This window comes from Neltuma alba, unplaced genomic scaffold, assembly GCF_004799145.2.
Source record: "Neltuma alba isolate B1F8T4 unplaced genomic scaffold, ASM479914v2 tig00010198_pilon, whole genome shotgun sequence".
NCBI lineage: Eukaryota > Viridiplantae > Streptophyta > Magnoliopsida > Fabales > Fabaceae > Neltuma > Neltuma alba.
Window position 1 is genome coordinate 82,200 of NW_021635136.1, and position 17,030 is coordinate 99,229.

Sequence of the window (17,030 nt, forward strand, 5' to 3'; positions counted from 1 at the left end):
TGGAGGAATTGAATTTGGAAGCATGAAAAATCAAAGTTGGAAATTTTGACATTTTTCCTTATGAAATTCGTTTTTGTTTTGACCAGAACTTAAGGAAGGAATTTGATTTTATAAAATTTGATTTGATATTTGAATTCTACATGAAAAACCATGTAGGAATGGCCAAGGAGGTTTCTTGAATCAAAAGGAAAACAATTAGGCCAAAAATCCCAAGAAAGAAGGGTTTAATGTTTAAGTAATAGGGAATGTGTTTGAATAATTGTTGAATGATTGGCCTTGGTGTTAGTTTGATAGGTACCTTGCCAAATCCTCAAGAAAACATCTTGAACTTAAGGGAAATCAAGGACCAAGTACCAAAAGGTAGCATTGAATTACACTTTGATTGTTTTCTTGCTTACATTGATGTGTTAATGTGAATGTGTGCAATGTATGCCATGATGTGACTAAGCTTTATTGCAAATGTTGATTGCAATGTTTGAATTATGTTGCCTTGGCATTATGTCCATTGAATATGTGTATGATAGCTTACTTTCCATGGCATAAAAGCATGAACATATGAACAAGATATCTGCACAAAAGCATTGCACGTAGTGTTTGCAGGAATGCATGATAATTGTGATTCTGTGCTACTGGGATTTCTTTGAAATCTCACTCTTATGTTTAACACCACCTAGGAGGGAACTCAAGCAAGGGCAAAGGCAAAGAAATTGTCCCAAAGACCTAATGAACAATTAATGTACCCTAGTGTAAATTTTTGGAACTTGTTATGTAATATTATGACTTTGGAAATGTTTGTTGGATAATAGCTCCTAAGGGGAGCCAAGCATGTATGTCTATGTTTAAACATGTGAAAGCATAGTAGAATGTATGTTCAAGCTTGTATTAAGCCTCAAATAATTAAGGATGGGTAAAAGGTTATGAAAGAGTCATTACAAAGGTAATTAAGGGATAACCTTTGACTAAAAAGGACCAAGCTTGGTGCATACAAAATAAATAGAAAATATTTGAATCTGGATTTGAAATTTGGCAGACTAATAGATCACATTTTTAGATTTAAATCAAGTGGTAGATCATTAAATTTGGAATTTTGTAGAAAGAGTTATGCCCTTTCGAAGTTGGATAAAAATACTGGAAATTTCAGAATTTACCAAATGAACAGTACATAATTGCGTGGAAATTGGTATTGATCTGTGAGCAATTAACACCTGTGGATATTTTTCCTATGTATAGCATTTCATAAGCTTCACGTGAGACTTAGAACCACTCTGCTTTGATTTTTCTACAATTAGTTATGATTTTTCAAAGTTGACCCGATTTTTAGGGGTTACATGAATAGTAACCGAAATCAAAATTTTAAATCTCGGTTTTTACCTACTTTGAGCATCGTGTAATGATTCCAAATGGTTCTAAAGGACATATAATGGGGTTTAAAATGAAGGTGTGACAATTTATGTCTAATTGGTTGGTTATTTGCTAAAAAGTGAAGGTGTTATACCAATATTGTGAATATATATGGAAGTTTAGTATTACTTCATTCGATGGTGCCAGAAATAAAGCAACCACTTAGTTTCAAAATCTCGTTGGAGGTTGTGGGTTCAGATCTAACATATCACTTCACTATTGACTAGAAGGACCATGTTAAGTTCCTCAACTTTGAGGAGCTAGGTGCAGTCTTCATGTAGCTGGCTATTTTATAAGTTACAATATCTTTTTCTTATTTTATGTTATACTTATGCACGTCCTAACTTTTTCTTATTTAAACAGTAGGCACTTTAGCCATATTTGCAAGAATAAAGGAATTAAGGGCACATATGGCTTCATATGTCCTCAAAAAGCATAGCAAACAACAAACAGTGTGGAAGTGAGATCGGTCTACATAATGATCACAATGAGCCACACAAAGAAGAAAATATATCTTGCACTTTATGTTGAAGGGTAAGTATACTATTGTATTTGAGACACACACAGATTATTTATATAGAATTATAATTAACACGATTTGTATTTTGTAGTTATCATTGGACTCTTCTTGTTCTTGCCCCGTATGATATGAGATTTATTATTTTGATTCCCTCCATAGGGCGTCACAAGCCGAAACCAAGGACGTCATTGAGATGTGAGTTTATATTTGTAAATTTATTACATATAAAATTTACAAAAACGTGACAATAACATCATTTTTTTCTAATTATTCATAGGGCTTTTCAAAGTTTCAACATAATGACCATGAAGAAAAAGCTGCCACTAACATGGATTCTCCCATAAGTATGTAAGCTAAGTATATGTTTATAAATTTTTTAGATAATCAAAGTTAAATATTTAATTCTATTTTTTATTTTGTGAGTATCGTTGTCAACTTGAGAGTGTTGAATATGGATACTATGTGATCTAGTATATGAACGATATCATTGAGACAAGGGTTACTAAGAAGTTAGACAAGATAAATGGAAGTTACATTGTAATTCTTCAATTTTTTCACATTATTGATATAACTGACTAATGACTTTGTTCTTTTCAATTTACAAGCATTTCAAGATAATGCAGCATATGATCCCAAAGAAATCAACTCAATGAGGGATGTTTTGTCAACAACATTACTTGAGAATATGATTTAAATAAGCTTTGTCAAAATTTTGGTACTAATAGTTGAATATAGGTTTCTTAGTTGATTGTTTATTAGGATTAGTTTAGTTTTTTAGTTCATGATCGAATAAGGATTGAAAACTTCAGTTATGGTAGTGTTACATTTAAGTTTTAGCTTTGATTTGGTTTTGTACTCTTCAGTTTTGCTAGCTTGAATTAGTCTATTTGGTTTGGTATTATGGGGAGGTTGTATGCAAATTGAAGGAAATTTATAAAAAGAAAAAAAAGAAGAAGAAAAACTTTGACTTTTCACGACAGTTATTTATATAACCATTATGAAAATCAATTTTTAGGGTGGTCAAATAAAAACCATTGTAAAAAGAAACCAATAGATACTGTTATAGAGGACTTTCCATGAAAGTTATTTATTATAAACTACTGTGAAATCCTATTCTATTTACATTGACAACATTTACTATGCCTCAAAAACTACCGTTAAAAACCTTTTTTAACCGCCGTCAAAGATGTTTTTTTATAGTAGTGAATATAGAAGCGTATAGGCCTAACTTTTCAATGAGCTTGATTGTAGACTTAAGTTTAGCCATTTATTCAAGTTAAGTATAAATTAAGTTAAACCATAAGCTAACTTTATAAGCCCTTGAGCCAACTATACCTAATGGAGGACCATACCTTAGCGGTTTATTTGGTTAAAGAGTTTTGGAGGCTCCCTTAAAAACAATATTAATAGAGGAGATATATACTACTTTATCAACATACAATTCCACCCTTTCTTTATTACTCCTCTAGTCTTATTTATAAGGCAAAAGAGAAGACATTTTTTGGTCCTATTTATAAGGCACTAAGAGAAATTTTTTCATGGATGTATAATTTCACCCTTTATTTATTATTGTATTGACTTTGTTTACATGAGGTATAATGTATATTAAATAGAGATAAAGTTAAAAAGTCGTTGAGTTTTAAATGAGAGTTTATAAATGAAATATCCTTCCATTTACCCCCTTTAGTATGTGATTTGACCATATTTTTACACTTTTTCTTGAGTTATTTCTGAAGTTCTTGAAGTGTTTTCACACACTTCTTGCTTGTCTTTAAGCCAATCCTTATCACTATCCTTTTGCATTTAATTTATGCTTTTTCAAGTGTTTTTAATGACTCTTACCTGATTTTCATTTACATGGGATCATAAAGAACTAGATATTATAAGAAATTATGTTGATGTTATGGGTAAATGAAAGGATCTGGAGAACTAAAGAAGCCAAAGAACCTTGAAAAGCACTATGGGAACTTAAAGTGAGGAAGGATGCAGAGATCAAAGCCAAGAAAAAAAAACTGAAGGAATCACCCTCATTAGACAGCATCACTGTGGCACAAGATACGGCAAAGCCATCGAATTCTCAATAACCCTTCTTGGTACCACTTCGTTGTGGTAAAGTAATTGTTTAGCTACAGTGAAGTACTTCGATCAGCAAAATGCAGAGTTCCACTTATCTGACGTTAGGGGCTTCCAAATTAGGTTAAAGGCTCAAAAATTGAGGTAGCCAACTGTAACATTCAAACTTTTGGGCTTAGAAGTACTAGAAATAGCCTAAATTGGATAGGCTACTAGACCCTTTTTGAGCAAAAGTCCCAAAGATGAGAAAGGAAGGCAAAGCAGTTTCAGGGACTAAACTGCAAAGTAAAAGTTTTAAGGGGCTCAAGTATAATCAAGTTAGAGGCTCCAATAAAGTCTCGAAGGCCCAGAGAGAGAAAAGAAGCTAGTTACAGGCCAAGGGTTAAGCTAGAAACCTCAAAGAGAGGATTGTATGAAGTTAAGTCCAAGCAGGGACTAAAGCGTAAATTCTGAAAGTTATGACCAGCAGGGGTAAAAATGAAAGAGTATACAAAGAATTCCAAGAAAATCCTAGAAAATGGGAAATAATATTCTAAGGCTCCTCTGTGAAGAGAAAAGACGAAAGTACCCCTGAGGTAGCTTAAATGGAATTTATAAGGTTATGGCCAGTAAAAAGTACATTGTTTGAGGTAATTATTTAAAATAGCAAGAGACCTCAAAAATGTATACAAAAATGAGGTTAAATGGTTGAAAGGTTGTACTAATTTATAAAATTAGTCCCGCAACCAAAAGGCCAGCGGAGTGGCTTTAATAAATTAAAGAGCTGGTTTTGCCGATAAAAGGGCATTTTGGTAAATAAATTTTTATGCAAGGTTTAAAGGAAGTGTTATGGCCTAAGAAAATTCATAGATATTCTCTAGAATTAAAGGAATTTATGAAGAAGACAGAAAAATTTTCTGAGCCCCGAAAGGCCATAAAGGAAGCCGGAGAAACGTGGGCCAAGTAAATTCGGAGGAATTAAGTTTGATCCAACGGCTAGGATCTAATCTCCCATCTCCTCCACCACTTTCATGACACTTGGTATCTTCTAGAAGGATAAGATAAGTATGATGCAAGAAGATGATGCAATGATGATGTAAAAGTCAACTTGAAGTTTCAAGATTGCCCTTACCCTTTCTATTAGCCACCAAGGGCATTTTGGTCCATTCAAGCCAAATTTTTAGCTATAAATAGGCACTCCCTCCCCTCATATCTCAGCCAAGCAAGGAACCATAGGGGAAACTCTGTCGCTCTTGTATCTAGAGAGAGAAAGAGCCATTTGTAGTGAGAGAAAGTCTACCTAAGTTCAAGCTTCAAGATCAAGGTATGGGTGGCTGTAGCATCTGATTTGATGCCTATTTCGAATTAGTTACTGTTCATATCTGATTCTGAAATTTTTCATTCTTAAAGTACACTCTGTAAGCTTTAAATCCATGGGTAGAACACTTCATTTGGATATGTGTAAGATTTATGGTGATTTTTCAAAGTTAGGGTTTGAAATCTGGAAACAGTGTTGAACTTTTGGAAGAGTTTCGAGTTCTGTACAATTCCGGTGCTGTTCAGCGTAGGATTGGTTCCTGAAACTATTTTTCGTGTAAAGCTAACTTAAGAAGCTTTAAGTGAGACTTGGAACCAATCAATTTGGATTTTTCTAGAATTAATTATGAATTTTCAAAGTTGAGCAAAAATTCTGAAGATTCTGCGTGAACAGTACCCGCGAAGCATAAATTCCAGATTTGATCTTCTTAAATCTAAGGCCATCTAAAGTAGTCCTAATTGACAAGAAATGGATCTTAAGGATGGGAAATGATAAGATTTATGTTAGAGAAGTTAGAAAGAAAACCCTAAGAGCAAGAGAAAGGGTTGAGGTTCAAGAGAGCTAGTCTTGAACTTTATGTAATCTAGTGGTCCTAATGGATTGTATGATCATTATGGTTATGTTTAGGACCTTTGGAACACCCAAGAGGATGTTTGGTGATGTTAACTAAATACCCACATGGTTGGAAAGTCAAGGGAGTCAAAGGAAAAGTAAGAGGAAAGCTTGAGATATAAGGTAGTGAACTTACCTATTGTCACTGCTTGATGTTGTATGCTTGTGTGTTGCCGTGTACATGTTATTGAATGCTATTGTGACATGTTTTAGCTGCTGCAATTGCTATTCATGATGAGTAAATTATGTCTTCATGGCCATGCATCAAGAAGTTAGCTTTGAGCATGCTAATATGTCACTAATTAACAAGAGAATAAACAAGTTACGTGTAGTACATTAGCATCCATCTAGCATGATTAATATGGTATTGTTTGCTACTAAGATTTCCCCGAATCTCACCCCTCCCTAACCAACCATATAGGTCAATCAATGATGGGCAATAATGGCATGAGAAGCAAGGAGAAGAAAGTGGAGAATTATTGATGTCAATGAATGATATTATTATTCAATGTGTAATTCTCCTATTATGTAATTTATGCTGTGGATGCCTATGATGCCATGTATTTAATTATAATGCTTGTGGCTGTATAGAAATGCATGAGTATGAATGGGAAAGAGTAAGCCCATGTTATGTATGCCAAAGAAATAAAAAGAATTAAAGTAAAAGAGATGTTAAGGGATAAAATGTAGGGCCTAGAGCAGTAAGTTTATAACTCTATTTGACCTATAAAACGAATGAGTTAAGTGATGAGATTTGGCAGACTCATAGTAGACATCCCAAGCTTTAAAATGAGAGGTAGATCATCTCAATTGGATATGTACATACGAATTTCCAAATTTGAGCCACAGAATCTGGAAGTTCCAGATTTTTGAAATGAATAGTAATATCTATTGATTTAACTGTACTAATTGGGCAAGGATAAGTCCAATTGGATATTTTTCCTTTAAAGACCATCAAAATAGCTTTCTGTAGAATTTTAGAACACCCTAATACAATTTTTATGGATTTAGTTATGAATTTTCGAAGTTGGACCTGTAATCTGGAAATTTGACAGTGAATAGTAACCCGAGTAATTATGTTAAAATTTTAAATCCGCGGGCTTGTGCCATGATCTACTTGAACCGTAACGCTTACGAATGTGTGCTCTGAGGGGTTAAAGGTAGGATGTTTTACCAGCTGTCAGTCATTATCCAGAATTACCCCTCTCATTTCCTCTTAACTCTCCACCACTTTTGCCCAAAAATTCTCCATTTTTACCTTATCTCACCACCAATCTCTCAATTCTAAATCCATTATTCTTTACCATTCCATCTCTACACCACCTTTCCATACCCATTTAATCCTTCATGGCTGTCAAGAGTGCTGAAACTGATTGAGCAAGATTGGAACTATGAGTGTTTGAAGTTATTGATCTTTGATGATAGGGATACAAGCTTGAGCTCATGGACTACACTGTGGATTTTCTTATTTCAATCTTTGTTGTTATATATATTTGGACTTCTAGATTTAGGGTTGAATGTCATATTTACCACCTTAGATAATTGATAACTTTTTCCTTGTGATTGATTTACTTGTGTCTGAATTGAATGATGTAATATGTTTCGAATTTATATATGACTTTATCTTTTTACCCTTGGCTTTTGATTGATTTGCAATGATTATTATTAGTTGATTGATGTGCGCTGATCAGTAACGAAGAGGGAGCATTGCATCATTCCCTTCATTTACACAATAAGTGGTTTTCATAACAGTGTTTTAAAAAGGTGTTGATTCATTTTGATCAAGGTGGTTTTCACTAATTCAAGCATTAGACCTAAATGATTATTTAGGGTTCTAATTAAGACTTAGTGATTTTAAACTCCTAAATATTTTGAAAGAGTAAGGATAGCTCAATCCCCATTGCCAGAGTCATTTTTATTGAACCCTTTAATGTAAATCACTCCTTTTCATTCATTTTATAAATAAAACCTCAAAAATAGGTATTTCCTTTTCATTACTTTTTTTTTTCCTTAACATGATTTTCAACCATCAAATCCCAATATTTACAAGTTTTCTTAAACACTTAGCTGTTAGGACTCAATTAAGGCTCAACGAGTGAAACGGTCTGAGGTTGTGCCACTATAGTGCAATCCTTAGTTAATTTGTGATCTTGACTCCTAAGGCATTGGAAATTGGTCAAATCAGTATGGTTATAATAGATTGTGAAATAATCTCGTACATTAAAAATTTGAAATCTGTTTCTTGGGTTACTATTCACTGGTAAATTTCAGATTTTTGGTCCAATTTTGAAAATTCATAACTAATTATAGAAAAATCATATTGAGGTTATTCAAGTCTCCATTTAAATATCTTTTAATTCTTTATAGGAAAAAAATATAAATCTAGACTTAACTCTTGTCAATTTGTATCGTTAATTCGTAAATTTTTACTGCTCATTTAGTAAGAACTATACTTTCTAGTTTCCCTATCTTAAATTTGAGCAGTCATAACTCTTAGCATATACATCCATTTTGACCTACTACTTTTTTTAAAGATTAAGATGTGTACTTTAAGCATACTAAATTTCATAGACATATTTCATCACTTTTCTTTCTTTCACCCTGTTCAAAATTTGTGGCTTATCTAGGGATAAACCATTCCCCTAACTTGTATTAATAATCTATATTTAATTCTTCATGCATACTATCATTTCATCAATGCACTAACCATTCCCATACATCATCATAACCAATTATACATGCCATTTTTATTCTTACATATTACATAATATCAATGGCATATGTAAACATTGATCATCATAATGAATTATCACAATAATTTATTAAATTATTCAATTCTTCCCTTCATTCTTGCATTTCCACATCTTGCATTGTTCTTGTCAATTTATTAAGGTTGGTTAAGAGAGGATGAGATTTGGGAGAATCTCAGTAGCAAACAATAACTACCCAAACATACATGACAAGGTTGGCATTCATAACATACTTGCAACTTAACATCTTTATAACATAATAACATGTTTAGAAATCATCATGCATTTATCATAAAACACATAGGCCTATGGCATACTTTAAACATATTCACATTCACAATGTATGAGTTCATAAAATCATATAAACATACAAACATGCTATACATGCAAGCAAATACCAAGCATATAAGAGTAGGGTAAAGTTTGCTACCTTGTGTCTTTAAACTTTCTTTTTGCTTCCTCTTGCTTCTTTTGCTTTCAACCATCAAGATTGCTTGATCAACCTTACCATTCATCTTTATTGGTGTGTCATAGCCCCAAATTCACATTGCAAATTAATAACTAATCCATCATGGCCATGAAAATCACTAACAACCTTTACTTTCAAACTTGACTCCTCTTTAACTTAGATTTTCCCTTTCTTGTTCTTAAGTTCTAAAATCATTCTTTTGACCATTTCCTTCTTCATTTTTCATTAGGAATTCAAATATAAGCTTGGATATAATAAAATCCAACTCCTTCTCTTTGAATCTCACTCGGCTGAGAGTTTAGGGTTTGGAATCCAAAATTTTTATTTTTAATTCTAATACTTCCAAACTTGTTTTCTCACTTATACCCTACATATTTTTTTTTATTCTAAACTCATCAGAAGCATCAAAGCCATCAAAATCCAATTCTAGCTTCAAGAACCAGCCCTGATCAAAATATATTCCTAAGTATACAACCATAAAATCTTTCACAAATCATCTCAAAATCATTTGATTCTTATTCCTTTTAAACTTTAAACATGATCCTAGCATCAATCAATCTTTTTCATGGTTTAAACATTATTGAATAGCATCTCAACCTATGGTTTCAAGCTTTCAAAATCCATCAAAAAATGGCCAAACTCAACAAGACAAAGAACAACTTAAACTATATTAAAAATCGCAGCCATACCTTGTCTTGAAGCTTGATCTTGCATGGTTTGCCTTGATCTTCTTCTTCCTCTTTTCCTCCTTCAAAATTTTGTGCTCTTCCTCTCCCTCTTGGTGTTAGCCAAAACTCTCATCAAACAAGGAGGAGGGGTATTTATAATGTAAGCCAAATTTATCTTATGGTAATCCTTCAAATTTACCATTTACTTTACTATGAACACTTGTCTTCCGTCAAGCCAAATCCTCTCTTGATTTTTTCCACATAAACCCTCTTAGGTGTCCTCATCGTTCAATGAAAATGCCACTGCAATGGATACCTTATGTGCCACCTATTCCATATGTGTGCAAAACATAATATTTTACTACATAATTTCATTCTTCCAAGCATGCCCCTTAATAATTTATATTACTCTATCCATGTCCCTTCATCAAATTTACATTAAAATATAGAGAAAAATAAAGAAAAATTTGTGTATAACTATACCTTTGGCTATATCTCCACCTATTTTATGGTTTTACATTGTATTAGGTACCTTTTGAGTCCTGACTTACCTGGTAACCCTGGGATATGTTCTGGCAGCCTTTTTTCATCATAATTAACCTCACATAGCATTATATAATATGTATAAAAAGGGAGTGGTGCTCTTTCTTTTGTTCTTTTATTAAAATGTTTAATAATATTTACACTACAACATATTGTATTTTTTAACTTTGATGTTTACATACGTTTTGTAAAATAAAGGAGAATGCTCAATATTCTCATTTGATTTACAAAAACAAATGAGAAGTAAGAGCATTCTCCTTTATTTTTAATACCAGATATGCTTGTTCTTGTCTGTTTTTCAAACCATGTGAGAAAAAGAGGCCTATTCTCGTCTGATTACCCAAAACAGAGTTGAAGTTCTTTTTTTCTACCAAAAAAATTCCTAGCATTTAGGTATTTTGATCGTTCTCTGCGCCACGCTTTCTTACTGCCACACTTGTTCTCTCCTTTACTCTCTCTTAATGCTATGCTACCTAGCTTATTCCCCACGCTTCTGATGACATCCCAACTTTCTCTCACTACTATCGACTGCAGCTTTATATTCAACTCTAACTGTTATTGACTCTAGCTTCACATGCCACTGAAGCAACTGGCTTTCAAGAGATTTGCAATATCATATTAACCAAATATAGCATCATCCTCAAGTGTCTAACTACCCTCAACACAACCTTACCATCATCCAAGGTCAGATCTCTTTCTTTCTCTTAGTTTTCCCTCTTCCTCTTTTGTTTAACTTTTAATGAAGAGAACCATTTTGTCTATGATGTTGATGTAGTCCTAGGTTGCTCTAAGTTGAGGGATACAAAATGGATTTTAAGGCAAGTTCCCTATGTTTGATGGAAATGGCCATTTCTTCTGATCTTTGGTGATTCACTTGAGCATGAGTACCAAGTTTGGTAATCTTGAATTTTTCAAATTTAGCAAAGACTTGTTCTTTCTTTACTTTCTTTCTCCTATCATTTTTAATGTTGGGTATGGTTACTCTTTTATGCATATACTTCATTTGGTACCACATAATCCCTCTTTTTTATTCCATATCTGCTCTTAAATTATGAACTTTTTTGCACATTAACAATCATGGTCATTGATTACTAAAGTATATAGCTTATACGTAATTGTTCTTTTATTACTATTTTTAAGGATGTACAACTCAAGGTAATGACTACTTGATACTTAATAGTTGAGGTGAAATAATAGAGCATAATACTGACTGCTCATAGTAAAAACAATATTAGAATTTTTGTCGCTGTTGAACGGTCCTGGCTATTATCGAGATTTCATGGACTGTTCTTGGTTTTGCATGATGGAATATTGAAAATTTGTTTTGATAGTTATTAATTTGTTCTATATTTTCACAAAATTGTTTGCTTATTTGATTGCTTCATTCTTTGACTTAGGATTATGGCTGGCCAATGGGATGTGGAATAGATTGTACTACACTTGTAGCAAACGACATTGGAGGTAGAACTTGTGTCATGGCTGTGATTGTAAACACCTATATTTGCCTCAATGAATTACATATGTTTCTAGTGTCTTTCAGTGGTTATTGCAAGGTAGATTATTATACATAATTAATGGAATTACATTGTTCAATGAATAAATGAATGCTTTACCTTGATATTAAATTCAATCTATAACTAGAATTTTTTTTAGTCCCTACAAATGAACTTTTGAGAGATCCCCATTAGGGAAAAGTAATCTAGTTAATTCTTAGTCTATTTTTGTTGTTGGTAGATGTTCTCATTACAAATCAAAATATTTCCTTGCTAATGAAGGTCATTCTGGTATTTTTGCTTCTTATCAACATGATTCTCTATATAGCTATTTGTTTACCTTCTTCAATGTTTCCATGCATGACGACATACAAGACTTATTTTTGCTTTGAAGTGGTTAGATTTTCTTAGGATGTAAATGTAAAGCTACCTCACCATTAGTTAAGTAAGTCTGTGGATTATGAGAATTGGCATTTAAAATGATGCCTTTACTTACTTTGGTTATTGTTAACTGTTTTGACTAGAGAATATTTTAATAGGTCATTTAGTGTGTATTTCTATTAATGGAATTTTAACTAGTACTAGGTAGGAGTCCATCTTTTCTTACAGCGTGATTAAAGCAGGTTATTATGTATGCACAACCATTGGATGTGGCCCAAAAATAGATGTTGATATACTTGGTAAGCTTAATGCTTGTCTCCTTTTATTCCTTTTATGTACTTTAGATGGTTCCTTAATATAATTTTTACTGCTCGGTCGATGCTTGTCTTTGTGTGTTTTATTATATTGTTGTCATTTGAATTGAATTACTAATCACAAGCATATCTATTATGCATTCTTGATGGCCAAAAAAAATTTTCATTCATAGCCCTAACTTGAAATGTTCACTGTCAGTGCCTTTTTTGGAACAATGCATTGAGAGTGAGGAAACAGTAGTTGAAGTTGGAGGCTTCTTGTTGCTAGTTATGGATTCTATATAATCTTTTTGATGTATCAATTATGCCAATATTATGGATATCAGTTTAATTGCACTGATTGTGTGTGAACTGGATAAATTTACAAGTCACCAAATCCTGGAAAGTTGTGCATACTAAACAAAATAAGCTAAAGAAATATAATTTTAATAACTAGTAAAATGCAACTCTGTGTGAAATGCTCTATGTATGTGTGAAATGGACCTAGTTTGGTGTTCCATGCTTTAGTGAAAGTGTCACTTGTATGTGAGTTATATCTTTGTGATTTTTTCTATGGTATATTACTTTTTCTTTTTTTCCCTATGCATGTATAATTTTAATTAGTGATATTGGAAATGCTGGCCTTTTTAGTGAACTAGCTCATAAGCTTGGTGAACTCAAAAATTTGCAGCAATTTTAAGTTGAGAATCAAACTTGACCACTAATCATATACATCATATATACATGTTGTTTCTATCATTTATTTTACACACACACACATGTGTTGTCTGTTCCTTAAAAATTTTATTGGTTTATCTGAAGTTATTATATATTCAAACATTTACCATCATTGAGCGTGGACCCCGCTTAATTTAACTAGGTAAATGTTTGCCTTGTCTATTAAATAAATACTTGAACATAGATTTTTTTCCTTTTTGTTTGGATGCATCTGTAATTATTTTAAGGATGACTTGACTTGCAAGTTAAAATTAATTTGTAGATGCCCTTCTTTATATATAAGAAAAGGCATTGAATTCCAATTTATCATCTAAATAATCCAGATGGATTGAACAGTTATGGCTTTCCTTACTGGTGTCCTTTATATTTTATTGTGTGATTGATATTATCATATCTTAAACATTTTTATGAACTAACTTCATCAGTTCTTTCTAATTCTTTTGCTTAGGCAACCTTGCATGAGTGCATACTTTAGATGGCTAGGCATTTGGGGCTTGACCCGTATACAATGAACCTTTGCATTGGAGGCCCAAGTGCTAAATTGGAATAAGAACTTAAACACAGTGAGGTAATGGCAAAGTTTGATGTTAATTTGGGAAGAATATCTTTACATTTTATTGTGGTTTTACTTGCATTGAGATAGTTTTATTATGGTTTTGGTTGTATTAGATACATCTATGTTATTTTGGCATGGTTCGACATTATTGTTATGACTTTTGAATACTTGTATACACTTGTTATTAATATAATATGTTGTGATTTGGATTATTATAACTTTATTTACACTTTCTTGAGGAGGTATTTGTGTAATGATTATAAGTACGAGGCATTTTTTTTTGGGTTGAAGTGATTTAAAATCACTTCCAATCCAACAAAGTGCCTTTTTTAAAAAAAAAATCTACTTTTCATGTCTGTTTTTAGAAAAAGAGACATGAAAAGTGATATATTTTATGTCTATTTTCCTAGAAACAGACATGCTCATTTTCACTTCTTTTTTCAAAACAGATGTGAAGAATTGCCCCTTTCATCTCTGTTGTTTTTAAAACAGACATGAAAAGTGGCACTTTTCACGTCTATTCAAAATAGAAGTGAAAAGTAGCATATTTACTACGTCCCTTCTTTCCATTCCCCTCCAAAAAAGACATGAAAGGGCCTCTAAAACAGAGGTAAAAAGTGGTTGCTGTAGTAGTGTTATTTCGGAGTAAACTTGACTAGATTCTTTCTATCAATCCATGACTCTAAGAATCTATCTCTAAGTACCAATGCTACCTTTTCATCATGGAGAATTTCTCTAATTTTTCTCAAGTTAAAAGTTAACTCATAGATGGTTTATTTTGACTTTCCCGAATAGTGTATAAATAGGCTTTAAATTATGTAAAAGCCAACTTTTTCACTTTCTGGGGATGAAATAATTTTTAAGATATGTGATAATTTCTCAAGTAATATTCCCCATTTTTCTCCCATTATCTAAGGCCTCCTTATATTTTAAATAATTTAATTTCAGCTAAAGTTTATAATTAGCCAAAATCCTGGGAATTTCATCAATTTTCTCCAAGGGTATTTTTATCATTTTTAACTCCATACGGGCCTTAAAATCTCATGTCTCTTGAGCTTATTTTTGATCACTTATTCTTATGGTCAGATATGGATTACCATACCCTACTCACATCATACAACTAACATTCAATAACCTTGCTATGTTGTGTCTACGTCAAGCACCTAACTCATCATCGATTCTTTATTCAATATCATCTTATCTCTATCCCTCTTGGTCCACTATCTCTTGAGGGTTTTTATCTCTATTCAGGGATTTGAACAAACCTCAAGCAACTTGTCCGGTTACCTTGTCTCTATCGAGGCCACATCAATTACTTAAGATTTAGGTTGTCACCCTACTTCCTTATTAGGGTATAGACTTCTACCCCTACTAGGCTTACGGTATTCTTAGCTATTACCTTCTTGGTGAGTACTTTGACTTAACTCATACCCCAGTCAAGCTCTCTCAGCTTCAACCATTCTTTTTTGAGGGGGAGTCTCTTAGCAGTGACTACCTATCTCTTAGGTTACTTTCTATCATTCCTTACTTCTCCTCTGTGTCCATTTCCCCTGGAGAAGTCACCTCAACCTCATAACTATAGTTGGACTAATCCTAATAACCCATCACTTTCCTACATAGGGATTTCACTCATACCGGACTTTGCTTGAACCAATACTCTGTTTAAACAATTGCCAGAACCTTAGCTCTGATACCAAAATGAAACATCCCTCCTTTAACCCCTCAAAGTATGCATTTGAAAGGTTACAGTTCAAGTGATTCATGAAATAAGCCCGTAGATAGAAAATTTCAACATAATTACTTGGGTTACTATTCACTATTTAAGTTCCAGATTACAGGTCCAATTTCGAGAGGGCATAGCTCTTAGCACACACATCCATTTTAAGTGATCTACCACTTGATTTAAAACTCAAGATGTGTACTTTAATCATGCCAAATTTCATGGGCAAAATCAATCATTTGCCTCATTTCTACTTTGCCACTATTTTGTTGCTCAATTAGAGATGGGTTATCCCAATAACTTACACTAACAGTTCATGATTAAGTCTCTCTATACATAATACCATTCCCATACATTATCATATCCAATCACACAATCCAACATCATCATTTATCATCACATACCATCAATAGCATAATTACAACATACATTGGTATACAAAGTGTACAACCTAATGTAATACATTTCTTAAATTCTTTTCCTCTCTTTCTTGCTCCACTTCTTGATTTCTTCTCCCATCCTCTTGCACCTAGTATGGTTGGTTAAGGGAGGGTGAGATTCAAGAGAATCTCAATAGCAAACATTACCATTTATGCATGCAAGATGGATGTAAGTATGACATACTTTTTTGCACATAACTGTATCATTCATGCATAGTGAAATGCCATGGAAAGTAAGCTAGTTCATTCATATTTACATAACATAATGCCAAGGCATGCTTAACTAAATATAGCAATCATAATTCAGCAGTATAGCTTAGTCATATCATGGCATTAATAGCACATACACACATACACATCAAGCACACAAGAAAGGTAAGTTTGTTACCTTGTATTATTAAGCTTTCTTCTTACTCTTTAACTTGCTCCTTTTTGCTTTCAACCATTAAGGTTGCTTGCTCAACCTTTTCCATTCATCTTCCTCAATGGCTCATGATCCTAAATGCATCAACACATCATTTCCATTCATTCATTAAAGCCATGGTAATCAACAACATCAACACTTTGTTTTCTTTGAGCTATATTAGCTTCTAGCTTTTGAGCTTGATTTCCAACCTTTACAGAATTAATTCTACATACTATCCCACACAATTTTGCATGTAGAATCCATTTCCAAGTCAAAATAATCAAAATCAAACTCCTCCCTACTCAACTTGATCTGGCTGAACATAGGGTCTTAGGGCTCAACATTCTACTTTCAATTCTAATCCTTCCAAACTTGTTTTCTCACCTTTACCCCACACAATTTTTCATCTTAAACACATTGGAAGCATAAAAATCATCAAAATCCAATCCTAGCCCCAAGAAGCAGCCCTGGCCAAAATATTACTCAAGTTACATAATCAAGAAATTTAACCAATTTCAACATAAAACCACTTGATTCTTATTTCTTTCAAGCCTTTACACATCATTCTAACATCAATTTCATCTTTCTCTATTCTTAAGAATTTTGTGCAGCATGTCCTCCTAGAGTTTCAAGCTCCCAAAAATCATTAAAATCCATAATCAAGCTCAAT